General features: G+C 42.2%; 1 long non-coding RNA gene across 1 annotated transcript; it reads left to right on the forward strand.

The window, feature by feature from the left end:
- Window positions 1–2,554: 2,554 nt before the first annotated feature.
- Window positions 2,555–15,984, forward strand: LOC135579741 (uncharacterized). Its single transcript, XR_010473383.1, has 5 exons — window positions 2,555–3,072; window positions 3,227–3,297; window positions 10,095–10,247; window positions 11,183–13,373; window positions 14,626–15,984. It is a non-coding gene; the product is annotated as an uncharacterized LOC135579741 (long non-coding RNA).
- The last annotated feature ends 8,649 nt before the right edge of the window (window positions 15,985–24,633 follow it).

Raw genomic sequence — 24,633 nt, forward strand, 5'->3', positions numbered from 1 at the left:
TATTTTCACCTGTGTGTGTAATTGAATTCAAATCAGAAAACCCAAAATCAGGTCTCCTCACTAGTCATATTTTTCCTTCCAAAGGCTGTGCTTACCCCAAACCTGAATTTGGCCTCTTCTCTTTGCAGATAGCATAATGCTGACTTTCATACTTTTCATTTCCTCCATAGGACCTCACCTGTTCTGCCATGCCGTACTATGCCTGGCTTGAAAAGTAACTCAAAGACCACGTTGTAGAAACTTGCTAACAATCCCATGTTGTTTTTTCCCCAGTTTCCTTGCTGTTCAAAAAGGAAGTTGCCTCTACACAAACTAAACTCTATTTTAAACTCTCTGGCATTTAAGAATGTATCAGGATTGTCTTACATTCCCCTAATCCTTTGCATTAGCTCTTTTGAAGGCAGGATGAATCCCATGAGCAGTTTGCTTTCTTCTTGAAAATATTTGTAAGATGGGATGCAAAAATGTGAATAGTAGAGTGTTATTAATTGACCAGATTGTTTCAGGGTGTATTATTAACTGTTAGAACTAATTTAAAAGTAAGCCAAAACCCATTAAAAATGGTAAATGAATAATTTGTACAAAGCCTGCTGGATGAGTACCAGCTTAATCAGACCTGACCGTGATGTAGAATTGCCACACATCCTAATTCCAGTTGGGACCTTTCATCTGGTACAACCACATCTCTGAATCCTTCCAGATACAGTATTTGCAAACTTAATAAGGAGCAACAGGTTTTTTCTCATGACCTATTGTATAGTCTCCCTTGTGAATGGGCTGTTGTGCCCTTGCATCTGCGAGCGGCTCCGGCTGCAACATAAAGAGCTCTGCTCTGCCCTTGTGCCCCTCTGTATTTCACACCGGTGCGTAGAAATGGCACTACACATCTCTGCTTTCAAGTGACACCGAATGGTTCATTTTCTTCTCCATTCATTGAGGATTTAATTGCCCTGCACATCAAAAGCGGGATATCCCCCCAATTACCATCCTCTTTCCTAGAAAACAGCCGACTGCTTGTCTCAGGAAATTTGCCAAGAGATCCCGGCACCCGGAGAATGGAATTGTCCAAACACAGGCCAGAGGAGCGGGGAATAAAGGAACTGGCACAGACAAGCAGGTGTTAAAGAATTCCTCTTTTTCTGTGCACCTCCATCTGCAAATGCCTGCTGAACATTTGATCTCCAGTGGCAGCAAAGGCAGAAACGCAACTTGCACAGCTCGCACCCTTCTGCCCCAAATGAAGATGCACAATGTTGCTTAAAACTTTAATGCTGCCTTAGCAGTGTTTTTGCAATGTGTCAGATGCCCTTGCCTTAAAAATGCTTCTCTTCACCTCCTGTACCTTAAGCTATTTGCTAGTTATAAAAAATTATTTGGCAAAAATTCAGGTCAGATCCCAACCATGTCAAAGACTAGGATTTTTCGCTTTTGGGTTGCTTTAGGGTTGTTGAGTACAATCTTACAGACAATTAAAACTCACCTTTTTATCGAAAGGTGATAATCCTCTAATGAAGTTCCCACCAACCCTGGTAATTCAAATTCTCAGAATTGCAGCTCTCAAAATTTCAAGATACTGTTTCTGTGTTGTTCCTTCCTCTTCAACCCCTTTTCTGCCTGGATATTTTTTGGTACCTGTTTTACTCACCTGCTAGAAGATGAAGCTCTGTTTTGTTAGTCATTGGTAGGGTTTTTCTAATATTAATACAAAAAACAAAAGGTGATTATGTTCCTACTGTATGGGAAGCTTGCTGGGTATTTGTAAAGATTTTCCCTTCCAGATTCACTGCAGTGTAGATCTCAGACAGAAATGTTGGCTTAAAAAATCTGCCGTCTCATACAGGAGTCAGGAAACTTTCTAGGCTGATTATAGAGATATGTCTTCAAAGAAAACTGGGAATTTAGAGATGACTTCACTGGGGCTGCATATCAAGGCAAAGAATGCCTTTGAATTGGTAAGCGAGGAGAAAATTATTCAAGCTCCCTAGAGGTTGCCTAGATAGGACAGTCTGGGGAAAAAACTGGCAGCGACTTGAAGCCTTTCCAAAGAGGCTTCTAGACATGAAAACTGACTTTTACTCACATCCTGCATCCAAACCCGTTCCAGGATGCTGAGGAAATGCTTTGCCTGCCCGATGCCACCAGCTCTCTGGGTATTTGGCAAAGCGCAGGGGTAGCTGAGTAGATGCAAAAGTGATAATTCACGCCATCATGTGGCTGGGGCTCTCAAGCAATTTAGACTGGCCCAAGTAAGACTTAGTCTCGACCTCTGTCTCATCTTGCTCTCAGCCTGCCTTAGGATACTATGACTGTGCTGCCTGCACTGCAATTTTTCTGAGTAACAGTTCAGAAATGTCTTGTGTGTGTGTATCAAAGGCTGTGCCCAAGGCACACCTTCTGGCCCTGATACTGCAAATAATTATGTTCTTAAATACACAAATAGTGTCCCGTGGGGAAATGGTGATGTTTACTTGCTTCAGGTTAAGCACAGGCACAAAGATTTTTGCGATCGGGGTTTCTGACTGTTTCCTTGTACATGCATGTTATTGTGGTAATTTCAGGTGTCTGTCTATAGATTAAAAGATTACACAGTGAAGAAAATGGAGCAGGACAGGAGTGTTTTCATGTTTCTCCCAATGGAGAAGAATGAGGAGATGATCCTTTTGTGAAGACTGTTCAAGCAACTGGAAAAATGTAATTTGTCAGAGAATTACAGTAGTCTAGTCTAGACAAGACTAAGGCTTGAATCGGTTTCCAAATCCTGACAAATTAACGTGTGCTGCAACTTGAAAATGTAATTCAGATTTTCACAGAGAGTTCTATTGCATTAGTATAGGGACACAGACATACACATTAGCATGTGCACACACAGAGGGAAAATTCCATTTGGTTTGCCTTATGGATTTATCCCTGTGGTTTGAAGGGTGACTATCAGTCACTAGGCCCACAAACACAGCAGGATGTTTGCAAATGCCCAATTCAGGCTAATGGAAAAGCCTTTCTTTTTTTTTGCCTTGGCAGTAGCTAAAAAAACCACTCACTGTCATTTGGACCTGGACTGTGGACAAACAGGTGGTGAGTAGAGACATCACCTCACTGGACTATGTGAACAGGCCCTGTTGGAGATCACCTCTGTAAACAGGATCATAGAAGTCAAATTTAAACGATCTTACTGGTGGTGGGCGTTTATTTATTTATTTATTTATTTAATTCTATTTTTCCCTTTCAGCTCTTGCATGTTGGACCTCCCTGCCTCTTCTGGAGAAGAGGAGTCTAGTCTGGAGAAGAGGAGGCTTAGAGGTGAGCTCAGCACTCTCTAGAACTACCTGAACAGAAGTTCTAGCCAGGTGGGGATTGGTCTCTTCTCCCAGGCAGTCAGCAACAGGACAAGGGGGCATGGGCTTAAGCTCTGCCAGGGGAAATTTAGGCTGGATATTAGAAATAAATTCTTTCCAGAGAGAGTGGTCGGGCATTGGAATGGCTGCCCAGGGAGGTGCTGGACTCACCAGCCCTAGAGGTTTTTAAACTGAGATTGGACATGGCACTTAGTGCCATGATCTAGTCAATGGACTGGAGTTGGACCAAGGGTTAGACTTGATGATCTCTGAGGTCTTTTCCAACCCAGTAGATTCTGTGATTCTTCTCCCTCCTCCTGAAGAGAGCATGATGGTCTGTGCAAGATACTCCCCTAGCTGGCCAAACACTCACAAAAGTAATTCATAATTTAGTCTATCAGCAGTACCTAATACCTACACTAAGTAGCCTGTTCCCATTTGCTCCTGAACATAAGACAACCATCTGTTTATTGTCTCAGAAAAATAGTGCATGCTTTTATAGGTGTAATAAAATGCAATTTCATTGTCTGTGAGGGGTTATGGCTCTTGTTTTTAACCAAGACTGAGAAGACTTGGAGACGTCAGCTCCAGCATTCCCGGTTGTTGTCAGCTTCTTCCAAACTGTCACGACCTGTTTCATTAAAAGCTGTTCCCCCTCCGCACTCCCCGAGCGTTGTGTTTAACGACAGACTTTCCCTGCGAGCCTTGGTTTGCCTTATTGGTCTTTGCACTTCCAGCATCTGGGAGTACCGTACAGAGCATATGTTCATATAATTTATTTATATTTAGGGAAAGTGTGGTGTAGGTTGTGCAACGATGAATTCCCCTTTGGATGGCTGTTTCCTTGATGTGTTAGCACGGTGTTTTCAGAGCATTAGTGTTTCCTGTAGTAAAGACCTGATTCACTATTGTGTCATACCATGACTCCCCCGGTACCCCTGCAATGATATTTTTAGTTTCAAATGAGGTTTCTGATGCTGTACAGTGCGCCGTGGTCAAAAAACTTCTATTTTATTTTCCCTAAACACCTCTTTATATCTTTGCCATTTGGATCTTGTCTGCTAGTGGAGATGGAGGTCCATATTCTTCAAAATAAAATTGGATGGCATAATTATTGTTCCAGCTCAGTTAAAATCTTGAATATTTCCATATTAATGTCTGTCATTCTATGATTTTGAATGACAGTGCTTCTGACTGGGAGCTGCCAACAAGAGTTTGAACATTAAAGATGCATGAGTAAAAACAGTATTTTTTTTAAGCCAGTCCATTTGAAAGTCTCAGAAATATGCGTTCATATCACATCAAACCTGCCAGCAATGGCAGGGTTTTTCCTTTACAGAAAGGGGGCCTTGTAAATAGTTGTATTCATTGGAGTTAAAATTAGGTTTCTGTGGTGTTGACCTGCAGCCAGCTTTTCCCACAGGGCAATTTATTTAAAAACAAAAAGAAAAAAAAGCAACCCTAAAATAGTAATGTGCCTATGACATATTCTGTGAACTTGAGAGTCCATTTGGACTGAAGAATTCTTTGTATTTCTTTCGTCTATGGTGTCTTAAAGGAAAAGTGTGGCAGTAAGTTAACTTCCCTTTCTAACAAAGGGAGCATGAAACATTTTTCTCTATTTTGAGCTTTTATGGGTATATTCTCTGGGATTATTGCTAGAGAAAAGCAATAAAATTCTTCCTTGAACCATTGATCGGAGAGAGTTTGCTCAGGGCTTGTCCATAGAGATGCCCTTGGTTCTCCCACTGTGTTGCAAGAAGGATTCAGATGAATAATTGATGTGTTTTTTTAATGAGAAAATAGTAAATTTGACGAAGTGGCCAGTACTTATGTGCATCACTGAACAAGTAAACTGGAATTTGTACTGCACATTGTGGTTTCCTTATTTTGGGACATTCAGAAGGAAGAAGTCTTCTCTTTCCCCACAGAGCTGCCCACTTGGGTTACAGCAAGAGTTTTCTTCCTGCTTTTTGGCCAAGGTCAGAAATAAATCTTGGACATTCTCCCAGGCAGATATTGTTCATTTTACCTCTCCTGCTTTCTCCTGGCACAGCTCCATGACGCATTGGAGCGTGGACCGCCAGCACACCACCCAAATCCTCCAGAACAAGGGCTCTCCCATATCCAGTTTGCCAGTACGAAACTTCTTATAGAAACCACTTTCCCTGATTCAGCTAAATATAGGAGGTGAGATGTGGTGTCCATGACTTTCATGAGAAATTAGGATCCACACTGAGTTCCCTACCTACCTCTGATTTGGTCTGACAAATGGTCTTTCAGGCATGTCACAAGTGGATGATTATTTTGATTTCTTTTGTGAAAGGTCTTGTGTATATTGATGGAAAAAGTGACCTAGGGTTCAGGTGTTATTACCGTATGGCTAATTTGTCCATCCTACTGAGTATTTCAAGGGCACGAAATACCAATATTTGTATCTTTTGGCAGTGTCTGCTCTGCAAGTTTTCTTATCCTTAGAAGCTATCTACTCCCTACCAGTCCCAGATGGTGTTGCCATACCTGCAAATCAATTACAAGTAAAATGAGCCTTCACATATGCACATTACATTATTTGATTTTGCAAGGAGAAAAAATGTGCCAAATGAGGTTATATTTCAGCCCTCATTTTTTGGTTTCTGCTAACATTCTTGTCTGATTCACTGCTACAGCTGAATGTCGCAGGTTTCCCTGAGCAAAGTGCAGCCAAGGTGGAGTCTTAAAGATGGTCATAAATCAACCAAGATACAATAGCTTTGTTTTTGACACCTCCCGTAAGCCCCTTGTGAATTCCACTGAGTTAATTTGCAACGTCCTGTAGTTTAGAAAACAAAATCCACGTTTCGAGGGCAACATTACTGAAGAGTTATTCATAAAGATCAGTCGCACAGAAAAAAACACACATCAAAGGAAAAATCTTTAAACAGGTTCTCCATTGCTAACAATTATAAAATGAATGCATGATGTTTTATTATCAGGGAAACTTCATAAAATTTACGATGCTATGGTAAGGCAGTATAACTAACTGCAGTAGCTAAGTCTCCTTACAGTAGTGGTCTAGATGATGAGTTATAGATACAGTAATATATGTTTTCTGTCCTCTGCTCACTCTTTGGCTCGGACCTTCCCTGCTCTACCTCACACCTTTATATTTTTCATTAGCATCCTATTAAAGAGAGCCAAAAAAGCATGAGAAATACCATGTTTTGTTTCTTAGCATGCAAACTCCAGCTTGCCTAAGAGATTCATATTTATTTTGTAGACTACACCTAACTTGTTTTCTTTTTTGTTTGAGGTTTCGATAGACCAAGAGCCTCCAGAGCCAAGCAGCCATATCTGTCTGTACAAAGGAATATAGAGTGGGTGCAGGAAGGTGCACAAGAGGAGTAGGATCAGTAAACTGAAATTAAGATGCACTTAGAGTTCTTGAAAAAGCTACTGAGATATGTGAGATTTTTTGCCCACTCAGACTTTGCCGAGGTTTTGAAGGCTTTGTTCTAAAACATGAATTTCTCTGCTTCTCATTGAATTCAATTAATGCCATTGAATAAATGTGAATAAATGAATAAAGCATTCTCCACTTCTTTATTTTTAAAGCTTTGCTTATAGCAAAGTGTCTTTGCATTTTGAGTGGAGAAAATGAACCTTTCTGCTTGCCTTTCTTTTTTTCTCAGGGTATGACAGCTAAACTAACATTTCTGCCTGCCAGCTTGTCTTGGAGTGTGAAATTGAATCGAGGGCAAGAAAGAATAGTATCGAGTCTGAAAAACGAGCTTTTAAAAAACATTTTAGGTGTGTAGAAAGACCTGTTTCTGTTTGCGTTATGCGAAACTCGTAGGGAGGGCTTTGAAAGTTCCCCCTTGCTTGTTTGCATTGGCACGGGCAGCAGCAAAGTGCTTGAGCATCTGCCATCATGCTGGTGTTTCTTCTGAACAGGGGACTTGGGGAAGAAGATTTGAAGGGGCTGGGGGGCTGAACTTGGATTTCATAGCCAGCCGGACAACTTTTAATTAGTTTATTCGTTTATTTATTGAAGAAAGCTGAGTTGGATCAGCTTCTTGGGCCAAACCTGCATTTTAATCTGGCTCAGTGGAAGCGGGGACTGGAGCCTGCGTGGCGGGTCCTCTCTGCGCTCCCAGCCCAGCCAGAGTGCTGGCATCTCTAGCGGAGGCAGAAAAAACCTTTCCCTTCCGCACACAACCTTTCGCTTCTTTGGTGCCAGTAAAAATAAGAAAACGGCATGGCTTGAATAGCAGACCTCCCTCAAAATAACTCTGTGGTCATGAGCTGAAGGCAGAAATTGTTCCTTCTCCTTAGCGCATGTGAGATAAATGGTTTGCGTGATTATTTCTTCCCTGTGCCCCTTTTTTAAAAAGGGGTTCAGATTTTTGAGTGCTTTCCTTCAAGGGAAGTGTATGAGAGCTATTAAACACATACTTCTCCTGGAAATGTTACTGGAGCCTTCTTTTCCTTGCACCGGAGAAAATATTAAATATTAAATATTAAAATATTTTCACTGAAGGGAACTTGATTGTACTCTTTTATTGGATTGTTCTGCTCAGTCCTATCTATTCTTTGCCATTTTTAGTCAAAGTGGTTCCTCTGGTAACAAATCATTTTTCCTAATCAGACAGTCCAGCCTGGGAATTTCTCTAATTTACTCCACAATGTACTTTAGTAGGTGGAGGAACAGGGAAAACTGAGGAATGCTGAAGCGCTTTCGCACACCCCCACTTACTGGCATCCTGAGATTAAAGTTCTTCTTTTTCTCACCACAAACCCCTGACCCCTCTGCTTTCTTGTAGCTCAGCATCCTCTAGATGGCCCTTAGGCACAGCTTACTGCCTGATATGTGCAGATAGCTTAATAATAGAGTTTCCTGCTGTGAGGGTCTTATGGATTCTGTGAAATCCCAGAGGGACTCAAGGAAATCTGCATTATAATGCGGTGTTTGGTACAGGTCTGTGCACCGAGCGGGTACACAAAAGGTAACGGAAACTAAATGTGTCAGGCATCATCTTTCTAATCCAATGTGGGGTCTGTTTAATCTCTTTCAAAAGACGTCTTAAGAACTCCCAGTGTCTTCATTGAGGGCTTGGGCTTTCAGCGCTGCCCCTATGGGGGCTGGGGCTGTTGCTTGGTGGGGCTCCACTGGCTGCTGCTCCACAGCCTCGTGAGCTGCCTGGAGTTTTGCTTAATTAACACATAGAGACATGTCTCCTGCTAACCCATCCCTGCCACTTGCCTCAGCCTGGGCAGGATGCTGTGATACTCAGTCTGGAAGGGACCCACAAGGATCCAACTCCTTGTATAACTCCAACATATGTGTATGTAGCTGCTCAGCCTTTTTCCAGCCCATAATTATACGCGATGTCCTTCTCCCATGGATAAAGCGGGACGTCAACTACTCCAACACCAAAAATATTATTGGAAAAGACATCCTTCTTTTCTGAGTAGAGCTATCCCATCTGGGTTGCATACTCATTTATAAACATGCATTGACACCCATCAGTAACCTTCTGCCTGAAAGTTGTGCCCCATCATTATTAGGTGTAGCTCTCAACTTATCAGATGAATCTCAAGAGATTAATACACTTTTTTACACTACATGTCTTAGGAAGAAAAGTCAAGTGGAATAATTAATAACTTGGCCCCCAAAACAAAAAGTCTTTTCCAAAATGTGTTCAAGCAAGTCATCACAGCCATTTTGCCCTAAATCTTAGACACAGACTATCAAAAGAGGCTGGAAATTACTCATCAAGTTTATGGAGATCAATCCCAGAAAACTTCAAAGACATTCCAATATATTTTAAATGATATCAGTGAATACAGGCAAAACTCTGTCCTAAGACTCAAGAACTTTTTATAGAAAGTCCAGAATTTTACAAATACAGAAGAAGGTAGCCAGCATAAAGCATGAAATACAGATAGGAAGCATCTGTAATCACATAAACAGCTCATTGAGGGGCGGGAGGAGATAGGTGGGAATTCTTTCTCTTTCGTCTCAACTAGGAGAAGCAGAAAAGCTCTTAGACCTGATATAGTCAGGGCAGAACATGTCAGACTGTCCCAGGTACAGTGATACTGGCATTGAACTCCAACACCTTCGTACAGCTATGGTTCCACAGGCAACTGCTCACTTTACAAACATTTAAGGTCTCTTGTAAAGTCCTCTGGCTCACACCCCGAGCTCAAGACTCAAGACTCGGTTTATGCTTTTTCCTGTCAGCAAATGTCAGCCTCCTAAGTCAGCTATGAAAAGCTGAATGCCATGGGAAAGTGGAGTTTGGAATTGGGGGGATAAATGTGTGCTGAATAATAATAATGTCTTATGGTTCTGAAATCCCTAGCAAGCCTGCAACTCCTGGAGGAGTATCGTGCTTGTAGCATAAGCCCCAATGCTTCATGGAGAATGTTGTTATATTATATTACCTTATGTTGTTATGTGATTGAGAAACCCGGGAAGGAGAAACTTCTGGGTTCTTGAGGAACTTAATGTGACATTAACCGGTAGTAAAGTAAGAGTAATATACCAGGAAGAAAATGGTTGTGTTGAGAAAGCAAAAATAGATAAAAATATGAAGAGTTGGTACAGGCAGGCCAAACTTTTATCAACACTTATCTGTACCTGCTTGTGCAGTTTTGCTATAATAACTTTTGGCTAGTTCAGACAGCACAATGTGTGAGAGCAGAGAGGGAAAATCAGGACCACAGCAGCAGATAATGAGAATGACGAATAAATCAAGCAACCTCTTTTTTTCTCAGTACTCAGAGATCATCTTTATCGTAAAATTCCAAGTGAGCCTAGGAAGAAAACCGGAATACTTAAAATGGCAAAAATCTGCAAAGGACACACAGCTCAGAGGAGACTACACATCCTGAGATAATTAAGACCTGGCTGTGCTGGTGGTGACTCAGGTGAGCTACATTATGTCTGTGAATAAAAAGCTATAGACTTTGCAAAGACACAAAAGAAAGGGAGAGGTAGGAGAAAAACACAGAATCCCTTTCTTTTAATCCACCTCGCAATGTTTGGCTTAGCTACAGTGTAAGTAATAACAAAAGAACAGCGTGTATTTATGAACTGAATACCAAAACTTGTATATAAATGTCTATAGAAAGAAGAAAACCATAACACTTGTGAAAACAGCCAAGTGCTGTCTCTCTTTTTTGGTACTGGGACCTTCACTTTTGTCCAGTTACTGTCTGACGGGCCTTCAGCCGTGCTCCTGGGACAAATGAGCTACATCTTTGCAGGGAATTGACCATCACCACCCTGCAGTCCCTCAGACAAAGCTATCTGCTGCTTGCCCTTGCCTGAGTTCCCTGTAGACGTGCCCAGGGAAAACCCACCCCAACCCCATGGGAATGAGCCCAACTCTGTGTTCAGCCAAGAATGGAGGTTGCAGCAGAGCCTTTGTCCAACAGCACTCTCAAGTTGCCTTGGCCATTGCACATCCTGCCTTTGTTCCATACAAGGAGCAGCTAAAGTCACTGGGTTTGTTCAGCCTGGAGGAGACTGAAGGGAGAGCTCATGGTGGCTCCAGCTTCCTCACAAGGGGAGCAGAGGGGCAGGGCTGAGCTCTTCTCTTTAGTGACCAAAGACAGAACCCGAGGGAATGGCAGGAAGATGTGCCAGGGGAGGTTTAGGTTGGACATGAGGAAAAGGTTCTTCACCCAGAGGGTGCTGGACACTGGTACAGGCTCCCCAGGGAGGTGTCACAGCCCCAAGCCTGACAGTGTACAAGAAAAGACTGGACAACATCCTCAGACACATGGTTTGAACTTTGAGGTTGTCTTATGCAGGGAAAGGAGTTGGACTTGATGATCCTTTTGTGTCTCTTCCAACTCAGGATATTCTATGATTCCATTCAGCTTTCAGTGGCACTTTGGATGACCAGAGCCTGAGACATTGAAAGTGCTTCAGGGATGTCAGTCATCACACAGGTATTGATCTGCAAAGACCCATCTGAAGTCTCAAGTCACTTTTTTAACCCTAATATGATGTTCTGGTGGTAGGTAGACCGAGAATGCCCAGCAGGAGGAGGCTAAAGTTGTTGCTGTTGGAACCTGCATGTCAATAAAGCTGTATATCAATAACTATTTACAGATTGATACCTTGGGATAAATTCTTGACAATTTCAGTCAATGGAATGGCACTGGTCTTCACCACTCAAGGGCAGAGGGCCTCAAGGTTTACTAGCAGGTTTTTTAATTACCCTAATACATTTTCAGTTCACAGTAGGCAACTGGAACATACAATATATTGCCTTTCTATATCTCTTCTGGCCTTTTCTGATGGTATTGTGTAGTTGAAGAGTAAACTTCAAAAAATTAAAAGGTGAAAATATATTGAATATTTTTAAAAATTCCAGACTTTAATAGCCATCTCTTCATTTATTTGTTTTAAATAGCTCTTTCATGTGTTGGGACAAAGGGACATTGTATTAATTGTGAAGTGTGAAATGTTTTTCTTGTTTGCTTGGGACAACAACTGGGAATACATGGATTTGCCTATTCATGCTTTATTGTTATGACAACATTTTTTCCACAAAGTATGTGAAAGGCAGTGCTATGAAAGGAGTATAGTTGGCTACAAATCTGGAGGAGTTTCATGCTTTTGTTTTAAGCTTGCGTGTATGAGCTTTGTCAAAATTGTGAGTCTTTCATCCATGGTGTCTGCCTGACTCAAGGGTTCTTTTCTTGTTCAAATATCCTTTAGTAAAGCCCATTTGACTGAAAGGCTGTGCAAACATGAGCTGGCTATGATAAGAGCTCTACATGAAATCTTTAACATGCTTTGTCAGCATGAGATTTTTTCAGCTGTGTGCTCTAGTAAATACTTTTTTCCCTCTACAGTAAGTTCATTTTCTTAAAGTGTATTTCTTATTTATAATTGCTGTAATTTTCTGACAGATTTATGACAATAAACCATTATGCTTTAGGTGAAATGTTAATCCACTGTGCATTAGTATTACTTGAAAAATACTGCCCTAGTCCAAGCTGTGTTACTAAAACAAGCTACATCAGGACTTAGGTCCCATCCACAACTGAGTTTGCAATGGATCTGTTTTCTATGTCTCTCTTTCCTAAGTGAGCTGCCTGTCAAGCTTTCTTTAGCACCAAAATGCTAAAAGGCATCATGAGGAGTCTAATCCTGTGACTTTGCTAAGCACAGAAAAGGTGCTAGAGGAGAACACAATCAGCTTAATCAAAATTGAAAGACATGTTTTTTCTTTCATAACATGCAGGATAGTTGTTGAAAAATTAGCTTGTTGTCCTTTAACAAGCTTTCTCTACCCTGCAATATGCAACCACTTTTTTCTCTAGCTAGTTCCGTTCTGCAACCAGTGTATAGGAAGAACAAAATGTAAAACTTTCCTTTCAAAAACTCTTTGTTTCGCTGCTGGCCATTCCTGTGTTGCCATTTTAAAATCTAAGCTTTTTCAGTTCATATCCATCTCCGCTCACCTTTGCTTTTCTTGGTAAAAGTCTATGTTGGCATATGGCTCTTAAGACAGGAATAAAAGAGACATTTTACCACATGCCTCTGCTGAACGCTCACTAATAACATGCTGGATACTTTCCACTCCACCCAACCTGCATAATTGTTCGCCATGTGAAATGGAGTTAATTCTGTGTAATGTTTTGATGAGTAATTTTAATCAGGGTCGTGGAGAAGCTGCTCTCAAGTCTGGAAACGTAAGTGCTTCCTGTAGTAAACAAACTCGTGGTTTTAGCATTTCACTTAATTTGATTTTTCAGATGACAGAACATGTTCCTTCTCTTGCCCTATGGTCTTCAAGGCTCAGGAGCACTTCTGTAGCCAAATTTCATTTGTTCCTCCCTTAAACAAGTTAAGGGGGAGAGAGAAAAAGGTAGTTTTCATCCTTTGGCAAGTCAGGAGAAGTTTTACCTGTGCCTTCCCTCATTTTACCTGCAGCAAGTGCATGATTCTGTCGTCACATCTTCTGAAAATTAGTAGCTCCTTTGCAAAGTCCACCCTGGATCAGTGTCCTGTTGGAAGAACACGTGGGGAAACTGGTGAGTGCAAGCTGATTTGACACTTTTCAGTGTATGACAATGACTGTGGACACCTGGGACAAAGTGGATCTACCAAGTACATTTCTTTACTTCTGGCAGTGGCTGCCACAATGAGTCTGGTCCATAGGTCTTAAGCAATCTTTATTGCATGTCTTACGTTCCCTGGTGCTTTTGAGGCTCATACATATGATACACAAGCTCTGTTCCAATTTACTTGAAACATTTGAAAGCAGTAAGGAGTTACAAAATGAGTGGCTGGTAAAAGTATTTCTACTGCATAGTATTTAACAAGGAATTGTTCCTATTCGGGATGGAAGAGTCTGACTTGTTTTCTTCTTGAGCTGCCCCAGACAATCTATGGTTAGAAAAAGCCAAGGTACTTAGTTGTCCAGAGAAATTATGAACCAGAAATTTGAAAATTTAATTTTCATTTGCTAGGCATGTATACAGATGCGAACTAAATATGTCATAAGTTCTGTAAGAAATGCTAGAGTACATTAAGGACAAAAACACCCAGCTTGGCTGGCTATTCATTTACAGGGTGTTTCAAAAAGATGGACCCAATTTGGGTCCATCAATTCAAATTGGGTCCACCTTTTTGGAACACCTTGTATTATAGAGATATCACAGTTTCAAGGCCCCTATCCCTGTGGGCTCCTGTGTGCTGCCTGTCAGTGCATCAAAGTGGAGGGGGAGCAAGGACCACAGATCTCTGTGGATGTAACATATACATGTGTGTCAGCACCCAACAACAGCCACAAATGCGATTCTTGGAAGCAGATTTCCTGCAAAAATATGAACGGTTGCAAATCAGAAATTCACATTTTACAAATACCCTCCAAGAAATTATTTATTTTTATGAACTTTTCCATTTCCCAGAATGCTTCCAGAGAGGAAACACAAACAAGAAAGTCACAGTCATTTTAATATATATGTAAATAGGAAGACACTGGTGTGATGCAGGGGTTATTAACATTTAGGAATACTCTTCCATTTACTATTGGTAAGCATTACTTCACACCCCTGTTGGAAGTTTTAAGTACCAGTCCCATGAGCTATCCTGTCTCCCTCTTTTATTAAATTCTTTGTCATAGGTTTGTCCTTTGCCAAACACATTACCTGCTATTTTAAAACTGAGAATCTCCAGATGTTAATTTTTTGCTAAGGCAGATTTAATGTTCCCCCTGAAAAACACCACGGCAAACAAAAGATGCATGCTGTTAGAGAAATGACAGGTTTCTTTTTTTGGCAGGTGTTCAATAGGCTGGGAGTGCAGGGAGTGCCTGCTGAAGTTCATGATTCCCAAACTGCAAGAAATGCCTTTTAATTCCACGCTGCAGCAAATAGGGATGAGCAGCTTTTGTTACTGTGCAGCATCCATGGTGCAGGTTTTCCCCATGGTGCAGCAGGGAAAGAACTGTCCTGCCTTCCCCTACTAACAGCTCGAGAAAATATTTCATGAAATCTCCTCAAGGATTAAGTTTATTCCAGCCTTCATTTGGTAAGAAAAACCATCTGTGAACATTTGACTTGATGCATCGTGCTGTGACATCCAGCAGCAGCATAATCCCCAACTGCAGACCTGCTCCAACCGCCTCACGTGGCAGGTCAGATACAAGCTAGAGAGCAAAAATTCTGCAAAGTTTTAAAACTTGTAGTCTTTGGACTTTACACCTTAAAGCACTTCTCCATAGTAAGTATTGTCCCCATTAATGCAGCACCTACGACTCGGTGATGTTCTTGCTTGTTGCATCTCCCTCCATTTGAGCAGGACAACTGCATTGCTCCAATTTTACAAGCTGAAAAGCAGAAATAAATAGCTTGTGCAATGTCTCAAAGAGACAGAGGTGATTTCTGAGCTTGGGTCTCCCAAGGCCCTCACCAGCATCATAATTCTTTTCCCTTGTTCCAAAGATTACTGCTTAATAAGCCCAAACGGACACACATTATCCTGGTGGTGTGCAGCCACTTCTGCCTGGCCCAGAAAATTGCTGCGGGGTGGCTGGGTGAGGTTTATGGAGGTTTCCCAAATGATTGCTGTCTATGCAATGCTGGGTAGGGATTTGTGCTATATCTGAAACACTTGTCTCATGCCCAACACAATAACATGGGATGTGGAGACTGCAAAATAGTCACTGGGCTGGAAGGGAGTCCAAGGCATGAGTGCTGCCAAGGTGAAGTGTGTGTAAAACATCTATTTAACAGAAGAGTGCAACATTGATTTTCTATGATCTGGATGATTTCACAAATTATTTTGGCACTACATTTTGTTACCTGAACAGTTTAAGGAGATCCTGCATATCCATTAAAAAAAAAACACCTGTAGCTCAGCCTTCCCTTACCTTTCATTGTATAAGCACACCTGAGCTGTGTCCATTTTCTCTCAAAAGCATCATCCAATACTGCCCTTCCCTGTGTGTTAAACTGATTTACTTCTTACTACATGAAGCACTGATTTCTTCATCCAGCCTTTTTTCTTTTATAAATATCATCAGCATTTTCTTTGGCTCTGTTGTTAACACAGTTACAGCAAAACAGAGGATTTGAGAATATTTAAATATATTGGTTTCTTAAACAGTAAAGATTTCAACCTGAATTTTCTGCAGACAAAGCAGGTCCTGATTCTGTCTGCAATGTAACTTTGGTGAGGTTTAGAGATGTGTATTAACTGTACTCTTTGATTTGCTTCATCTTCCTTTGTAAGTAACCTTCAGAGCAAGTCTGCTGGTGGAGAAGCTCAGCTAGAGGACATAAGTCTGGCTGCTTCATTTATGTGCGGAGCCAGTGGATCAACACCTGCAAGACACAGCTAGGAATGAAGATCACATATTGCAACATTCACTTCCCGGAGCTCCCCTGCCTACGTGGGGACAAAACAGATTGTCAGCTTCTGTTGCAGCCATCTAATAACCCGCCATCTGTTTTTCATTTTTAATTTAGGCCTAAATCAAAACTGTGGTTCCAGATCCCATGAGGGTTGCTAGGAATTCTTCTGAGTTTAATAATTAAATAAACAAAAATTATTTAATCTCTCAGCAGAAATCCACCAAGCTGTGCACGTGCCTGCCATGAGCAACCACACACTCATGACCTCATTCCTTCCAGCCGCCACGCTGTTAGGACTTGTTCCTTGTCACAGCTCAAGTCTGTACCATATTTTCTTCAGGGCAAGGACTGTGTATGTTTGCCTGCTAATGTATCTATGGGAATAACGTAAAATACTAATGGCATTAACAGCAAGTGTGAAAGGTAATTTGGAAACTGGAATTAATTTTGGAGTTTGGCTCTTGGGTTCATCTTGAGTAATCAGGCAGAAAACAGGGAGAAGAGAAAAACACCCCCCTCCAGTGCACTTAAAATTAGGATTTGGAATTAGAAATTCCACCAAAGGTATAATTGCTGCCCGGGAAATGTCCAGTGAAATCAGCAGCCATGCCTGCACTGTCTATGAGCCCAGCTCAATGCCAGCCCAATGTGGACACCAGGACACACGCTTCCCTTTGGTTCTTCAGGGCTACAAGCAAGGGTGATGTGACTAGGTGGGCACGATGCAGACCCAGCTATGGATGTGGCAAACACCTTGGGTGGAAAAGAAGAGGTCATGTTGGAGTGTGGCATTGTTTTGGAGCCTGGTTTGGGGATAAATCAGTCCTGCCAGGTGGAAGCAGTGATTCAGAGGGACCATTCCTCCTCCTGATTCCTCTCCTGTCCAGACCTGGTTCTCTCCATACAGCCTCTGTCATCACCTCCTCTTCAGCCCTGTTGATGCACTCCCAGCCTGTCTGCTGGCAGCCTGGGGTAGGTGTCTACCTGGAAAACGTGGCATCAGAGAATCATATTACCAAAATAGGGGATTTGAGGGTGAAGCTTTCCAAGGGCTGTCTCAAGATACTGAATACTGCAGTCATCAGGGTCAAGCTTTAAAAACGAGCTAGTTCCTAAAAGGCCTTTTCTGTTGCATGAATTGGTCATGCTAACAGGTGAAAGAGAAAAATCTATGCTCCTGATGTGCATCACCTGGAGATTAAAAAAAGCTCAATGAGCTCATGTCACTCTGCGGACTTTAATGGCATCTTGCTGCTTTACATAAACTGAAAGGGATCACCAGAAATAATGCTTTTGTGGTGTATACTAGAGTTTAGCTTCTGTATTTCTACAAGAGCCTCCAAATTCATATAAAGTGAAACCATCTTGGATTACAGATTTTGATTCTAGGATTAGTTGTGTTGACTGGGTATTACAGCACATAAACCTGGCAGATCTAAGGGCTGGGGAATATTCGCTCAACTTCTGTGTTTCCAGAAGTCTGACATTTGCAGCATGTTCTAGCTCTGTCAAAGTGAATGAAGGAGTTAATCAGTGGTATCAGAGCATTGAAAAGCATTTGTGGGGTGAACAGGGGAATCTCTCCACAAGGAAGACAGTGAATGGTCCAGTCCTTTGCTCCCCAAACATAATGCGTATGTTGACTGTTGTGGGTCTATGGTAGCCAGATTTTGTTGTTCTGTCTCCAGTGTAGGAGCTAAATGTTACTTTGGGATTCTCAGCAACATCTCCGACAGTCCTCAGTAAAGTGGATGTCATCAAACAGTGTAGACCTTCCAAAGTACGGTGTCTCTAGCATGGCTGTGGGGACTTCTGCCGTGTGCTCCTGTTCTCTTTGGGGCAGTAAAGAGGGCAGAAGCCAGACTCCTACAGAGCCGAGCCAGGTCACGGGGATGAAGCAGAGCTGGACTTGCTGTAGGGCTGTGTCACAGCAAGGCTTCATCTGCAGACTGCCAACGGGAGAAGTCAGCTGGAACTGCATGACTGGATGCTGGCAGAGTGAAGAGAAATGTCTCTCTCCTTTTGGCATCATGAATAGTTTTATCTGTTTTGCTTCTCCCCGACATGCCAGCGTGGTGAATGAGCTGACAGCGCTCATCTAGTGCGAGTGCCAGCAGAGGAGAAGGGGAGTGGAGCAGCAGAACTGCTGAGAGTCACGAGGAAATTATGTGGGGCTGGGACAGACTTCCCTCTGGGTCTTACTCATGTTTTAAAAGCTGGAACACAGTCTTGGAGTTGATTAGAGAGAGATTCTACCTTCCTCCAGCTCCAGCCCTGCCCATGGGACAGTAACTGAGCTGCTGAGCTGGAGGGACTATTGTCATCCCAATGCCTCTGCTGTTATTTCTCCCCTAGGAAAATGAGCATGTGGCTCTGTGCATGGCGAGAGAGGCTTTGAGCATTGCGTTCAGGCCTGGATGTCGGAATGGAAAGACTGAGCTCTGCACACCACGGAGCAAAGCTCCTTGCAGCTTTCTGCCCAGAAGCTCTGTCTCCTGTGCCAACTCCCAGCCGTGCCCAGCTTTCCCAGAACGTCATGCAAAACCATCCTTCTTTTTTCTGCTCCTAATTCAAGGAACTCAAAATTAGGATTAGGATACATGGGTATTGTCATGGACCAGCTTTGGAAAAGCTGGGTGATAGGAGCACACCACTGAAAATACCCGCTATGGTGATGATCCTGCAGAGATCATCTCATGTGAAGGGAACAGCTCTTGTCTAAGTCTGCCAGACAAGAAACTAAAAGAGACATTTTTGTTGTTGTTTTTAGACATTTCAGCTTCTGTCTGACTGTTGCAACCTTCCTATTAGTTGCTGCATCACTCCTTACCCTTCAGCGGGACGTGGAAGGCAGCCCTGCTGTTTAATCGCTCGCCTTTACTGCTCACTTGTGGCTAATACTTGCTCCTCAGCGTTGCAAGTGGAATGCAGTAGCACTGCTTTGCCTTACCGCCCCGTAGCTGAGAACCAGGCCAATATCATCAAAATTCAAGGCATTCCTTTCCCAAACACACTTTACATGGAAAAGTACCCTTAACTCTCTCTAGCCCTGAATACCAGGCTGGAGGGCCTCTTTACCTGCCAATGGTGCTGGCTGAGCTTACAGCCCAGATAAATCACAGGCAGCTGGGGAATGGGCGGCAGCTCTTGTTTCACCACTTGAAAGGCAGCTTTAAAAAATGGGTTGGAATTCAGCCTTTCATTTTGCACCCACAGATCTGAACCCATAATCAGATGTAAGCTGGGATCCGCACATCTCGTCTGCTGCAGCATTAGTGCTGTCACTATGCAGATTGCCTTCCTAATCCAAAAGAACAGTTAGATAATTAAATGTCTAAATGTCTCTAGTTTCTCCCACCACTAGAGAATTACACAGAGAATTAAAAGGCATTGAGTCCCCTGAACACACCCTGGGTAAGCAGATTCTTGTACCCCTTATCTCCTGGCCATTCATTCAATATCTGTAAGTTATCCCAGGCTGCTTTCCTACGAGGAGCCCTCTGACACGCTGCTCCAAACATAATTGCTTGTTTTAAAATTTAAAACAAATCTCCAAACCCACACGCTTCCTAAAATGAGACTTAATTTAGAGGGGATTCTTTAAAACATGTTTATTTTCTTTCCTTCTCTAAATCCAAATTTGGGGAACGTTTCAAGTGCAGCACATGCAGCATTCATGGTTCAGGGCAACTGGAGACTCAGCATTACTTCCCTGGGAACACTGCTCCACACAGCCCTACAGAAAACTGTCATTTTTATTGGCATTCCTGTCACAGCAGAATTTGGAAGAGGGCATGGAGGAGCCTTGTGGCACGTCCCTGTTGTTCTTGCTGTCATTGGTAGAAAAATCAGTTAAATTAAAAAAAGGCAGCCTCTGTTTTCTGCTTGATGATGGAAAATTGTTCTCTAGCTTGCTTGCTTACTTGAAATGTCACTCCACACCTGAAATAAATAGTGCTGGGACACTAATTGCAGTAATCACTGACATTTGTTTTTACTGCTGGGTGATGTATTTAACCAACTTCATGCAGACAATAATGGATCTTGCTCACAGAATGAAACTGAGTGGAAAAAGCAACTGGATTTCCCTTGAAGCAGGTGATTCTCAGAAATACTGCATTCTTTTAATAAGTGAATTTAAAGTCCTTGCACAGAAGCAACCGTTGTATCATCAGGTTTTGGATGTCCACTTGCTTCTCCTGTGGGAGTATGATCTCAGTGATCTGGCTGATTTCCATCTGGAAGGGAATGTTGTCTGGGTGTGATCCCAATGCCAAAACACACAAACTGTGGCTGGTGGCTGGAGGCTCCTCCAGAAAGCCGGTGGTGCCAGGAAGGCATCACTTGCAATGAAGCCATTGGATGGAACTTGCATTTTGTTTCAAGCCTGTGGTCTTGAAAGTCAGTGTTTCTCAGTCTGGACCATGATTAATGCTGTGTCCAGATTTATTCTTTTTTTTAATAACCAGGCATTGAATTTGTTTATTTTCTGTTTCCCAATTCATTTGAACCTGTGTCAGGCAAAGCCTTTTTCCTCCCCTGGAAAAGCTCTGTATATCTCTTATCATGCATCCTTTTTGGTAAGCTTCTGATTTTCTGGAACTTGCAGCACATATATATTTGTCATAAGCCCATATACTTCTTTCCATCTCTTGAGGTTCATATTCTTCTTTCCATTCTTCAGTTGCACTCATTACCTTGTTTCATTGCAATTTAGACTGTAAAATCCATGGGGTAGGAATTTTTCTCGTGTGTGCCAAATATACCTGCAATGGTATGCAAATAATAATGGAGAAGACACATTGTGTATTTTTATGGGCTACCAATACGTTATCGGTAAAGCTCTTTTTGCAGAGGGACAAATAGCATGGAAAACAAGTGGAATTTGTATCTTTGCAACAAGCTCCCAGACATTAATTACTTTGTGCTCTTTGTCATGTTTGGACTACATAGAGCACCAAAATAATATCAGATATGTTGGCAGCAGGTGGGTAGAAGATCACCCACATAAACTCCAAGATTTGGGCATTCATAATGTTAAATCTGATGTTCTTCCATTTGCTAGGGGTCACAAAGTGCTCGATGTACCTATGTCCCCAAGGAGCTGTCGCAACAGGACCGTGATCACTCAAACCACTGACGTTTCCATTGAGGGATGCTCGCTCCAGCCTCTTGGTCCACTTCCCAGTAAGGATAATTGGATTATGTTTTTTCTATTTGCATTTCCACTGCTTGTTAAATGCCATACAGTTTCTACTCCACGTTTGCTAGCCTTAAGTCTTGAGGGGTATTGCTGAATGTTCTTACCTGTCTGTCCCAGTGGTGGAAGAGGTGGGGGCATTGTGAGGCTGTGCAGGCTCCTTCAGCATGAAAGACCCTGTCTTAGGAATGTCATGTTTTATTATTTAAAAGATATTTTCATGACACTGCGATTTCTAACTCAGTACGGTGAGGCCGTAAAATAATAGTGGGTCTGTAAGAAAAATGTGTTTTATTTGGCATATTTTGGGAACAGCAGTACAAAGGAAGAATAAAGTTGCAATGTTTATGGCAGCTGGGTTTTCTGTCGGTTGGTAACTACTTACCACAAATAACTGCTTGCTGGTGCCCACACATGGTATTTTAGGATCCGACCTCTTAAAAAGAAGCTCTTAAACATCAGCAATATTTAGTACTGTACAGCCTTCTGGCCACCACATAATGACTGCAGTGTTTTTTATGAAAATGAAACTCATCACATTCTGGGCTTTGCTTTAAGACCTCGCATCAATCACTTGACCCCAAGCTGTGCCTCACACCTTTTCAATTCCCGCAGCCTCGTTCTTTCCGTTACGTTTGTCTTAATGTCTCTTTTCTGCCTTCTTCCTTGCTGCCTGCTCCTTGAGGGAATATGGTGTTTGATGAACAATCCTCTTACTGATCTGGATGAGAGAGGAAAAAGCTGGTCGAGTCTATAAGGCAGACATGACCAGAGCACAGTTATTGACTGTTAAAATAAAAAGGGCATAGGTAGTGAAAAGATCAAGAAGCAGCTAAGATGAGTGAAGGATAAAATGTATTTTTGACCCACACAAAATTAACTGTGGGACTTGTTGCCACAGGATATTGTGAAGAACAGAAAGGATTAAAAAATGAACTAAGTGAATGAATGAAGGCTGGATTCATCACTTGTTGTGAAATGCAATGACTCAGGTGAAATAAGCCACTGAGAAAGCCCCCAGAAAGTTGTTAGGAGATGTGAGGACCAGTCATCTGGTGCTGGTCCTATGGGAAGTGGGATGGATCTGACTCAAAGTCACTCGTACGTGCTTTGCCACCCTTAAGGATTAAAACAATTACAAAACATAATTATGAACTATATAAACGCAGTTAATTTAAGCTAAGCATTTTCTTTGATGATTAAATGATCCAGCTCTTTAACCTTTCAGTTTCCTTCTTTCTGCCTAATCTTGTCTTTCCCCTGATTTGCCATCATGAGTTTTGTTCACATGTTTCTCAGGCCTACAACTGTGTCCTTCTGTAAGGTTGTTTCATGCAACTAAAAAAAAAACCTCCAGCAGCTTTATTCATTTGCTTGTACTTTCTTCCGCTCCTTGACAGCCCCATACACCGTGGCTCTCCCTTGCTCCTTAGTCTCTAAGCAGTGAACAACAAATGCTGCACAAAGTCTTTCCAAAAAGCAGGAAAATTGTTTGGGCCTTTCCAAAGCTCTTGGCCTTGGCTTAGTCCCTTGTCTCAGATTCTCTTGGTGAAACTGGGATTCAACAAACAAGGCCAATGCTGAGTGTCTGAAAACTCTTCCCACCAGTCTATATTGCTTTGAAAACCTCCCACCCGCTGGTTGTTTTGAATTAGGGTTTTGGCCTGGGATCACTGAGTTACACGACATAACATGAGAATATATATATTTTAAACAGAATTCAAAGCTGTTCTATGGCTGTTAGTTGCCTATAAAGTGCTTGAGCATCACTATACGTCATGACTTGGATAGTGCAGACTGCAGTCAACTGAATTTCTTGGCCCAAGACTGCAGTCTTTGCCGTCTAGGGTTCCAACGCTGCAAAGAAAAGATAAGCCACTACTTCTGAAACCTCCTTTATCTTGTCCTATCTCATCTGAGAAGCTGGTATACAAAGAGATACTGATGAGCTTTGTTTCAGTGCCTTGTGGAGGATGCCCGGGCAGTTGAGCGATGCTTAGTGCTGCTAGTCACCAGATGTCCTGATGCTGCCCAGCACAAATGGGCCCTCAGTAAACACCCAGGGACAATGGGGACTCTAGGGGGGAGGAATGGGTTTGTACCAGGGCTAGTGACTGTACCTGAAATAACAAAGGGGCAATTGAGCCCATTGGGATGGCGGAGTGCGGCACAGCGTGGAATGAATGAATGAGGAAAGATTAGCAAGGCTTGGCTTGTGCAGGCTGGCACATGATAACATTATTGGTTCTGTCATTCGATGCCGGGTAAAGAATGCAGAAAGATAGTGCTTTTAGTCAGCTAAGTTAGCATATGATGTTGGTAAGGTTATTTTCTGGTATTTTCTGCTCCGTTCCCTTTTTTTATCCCCTGAGTCATTCCTCCTCTTCTGTCATCTCGTGATACTTCCAGTTATCAGGCAGCAACACAACCATGGGACTCCTGGCAGAGCAGAATCAGTGCTGACCCAGCAGGGATCGATACACTCACAAATTCCCAGTTTGGGCAGACTTTGAAGACATCAAAAGTGGGGTGTCTGGCCTGGGGCATTAGTAATGGAGGAAATGTAAATGTAACACCTGAGGAAAATAAAAGATCTCTGATGAAGTTTTGTACACTGAGAAATTGGATAGTTCTGTTTAGAAAGGCGAGTATATGTTGAGAAACCCAACAATGGGCACCTGAGCTTGTAGATTTTTACTCTCCATGAAATACTTTGTAAAATAGAAATCTTAATGTAAATAGTGGCAGATAAAGAATTTTTAAATGGTCCATTGCCATGAAGAAAAGGAGTTGAGCAAGCAAACAAGCAAATGCAGCTGAGAGAATGAAGGTGCCATAACTCATGGTGCATTTATTTACTTACTTTGGCATGAGACGCAGGTGTGAGTGAGTTCTTTGTTTCTTTCTGCGGGCTGGAAGAAAGCCCTCCTGCTCCTTGCCACGCAGGTAGAATAACTTGAGTACTGAAGAATATTCTTTAAAGCTGTGCTTTGCCACCTTTTTTTTTTTTAAATGAAAAGACACACTTTTGTTGGAGAAAGAAGTCCAAGGACCAGCTAAAGTTAAATAAATAGAATCTGCAAACTGTTTCATGCAAGGCTCTAACAATGGTTTTCATTTATTCTCCTCACGTCTCCCTGAAATAAACTAAACTTTGAATGTTCATGGATTACTCTCCCCAGTTTTGCTCCCTGGTGTGGATCTTTGCACATTTTCACCTCTCGGGTGTTGCAA

The sequence above is a fragment of the Columba livia genome, chromosome 6, assembly GCF_036013475.1.
Source record: "Columba livia isolate bColLiv1 breed racing homer chromosome 6, bColLiv1.pat.W.v2, whole genome shotgun sequence".
Taxonomy (NCBI): domain Eukaryota; kingdom Metazoa; phylum Chordata; class Aves; order Columbiformes; family Columbidae; genus Columba; species Columba livia.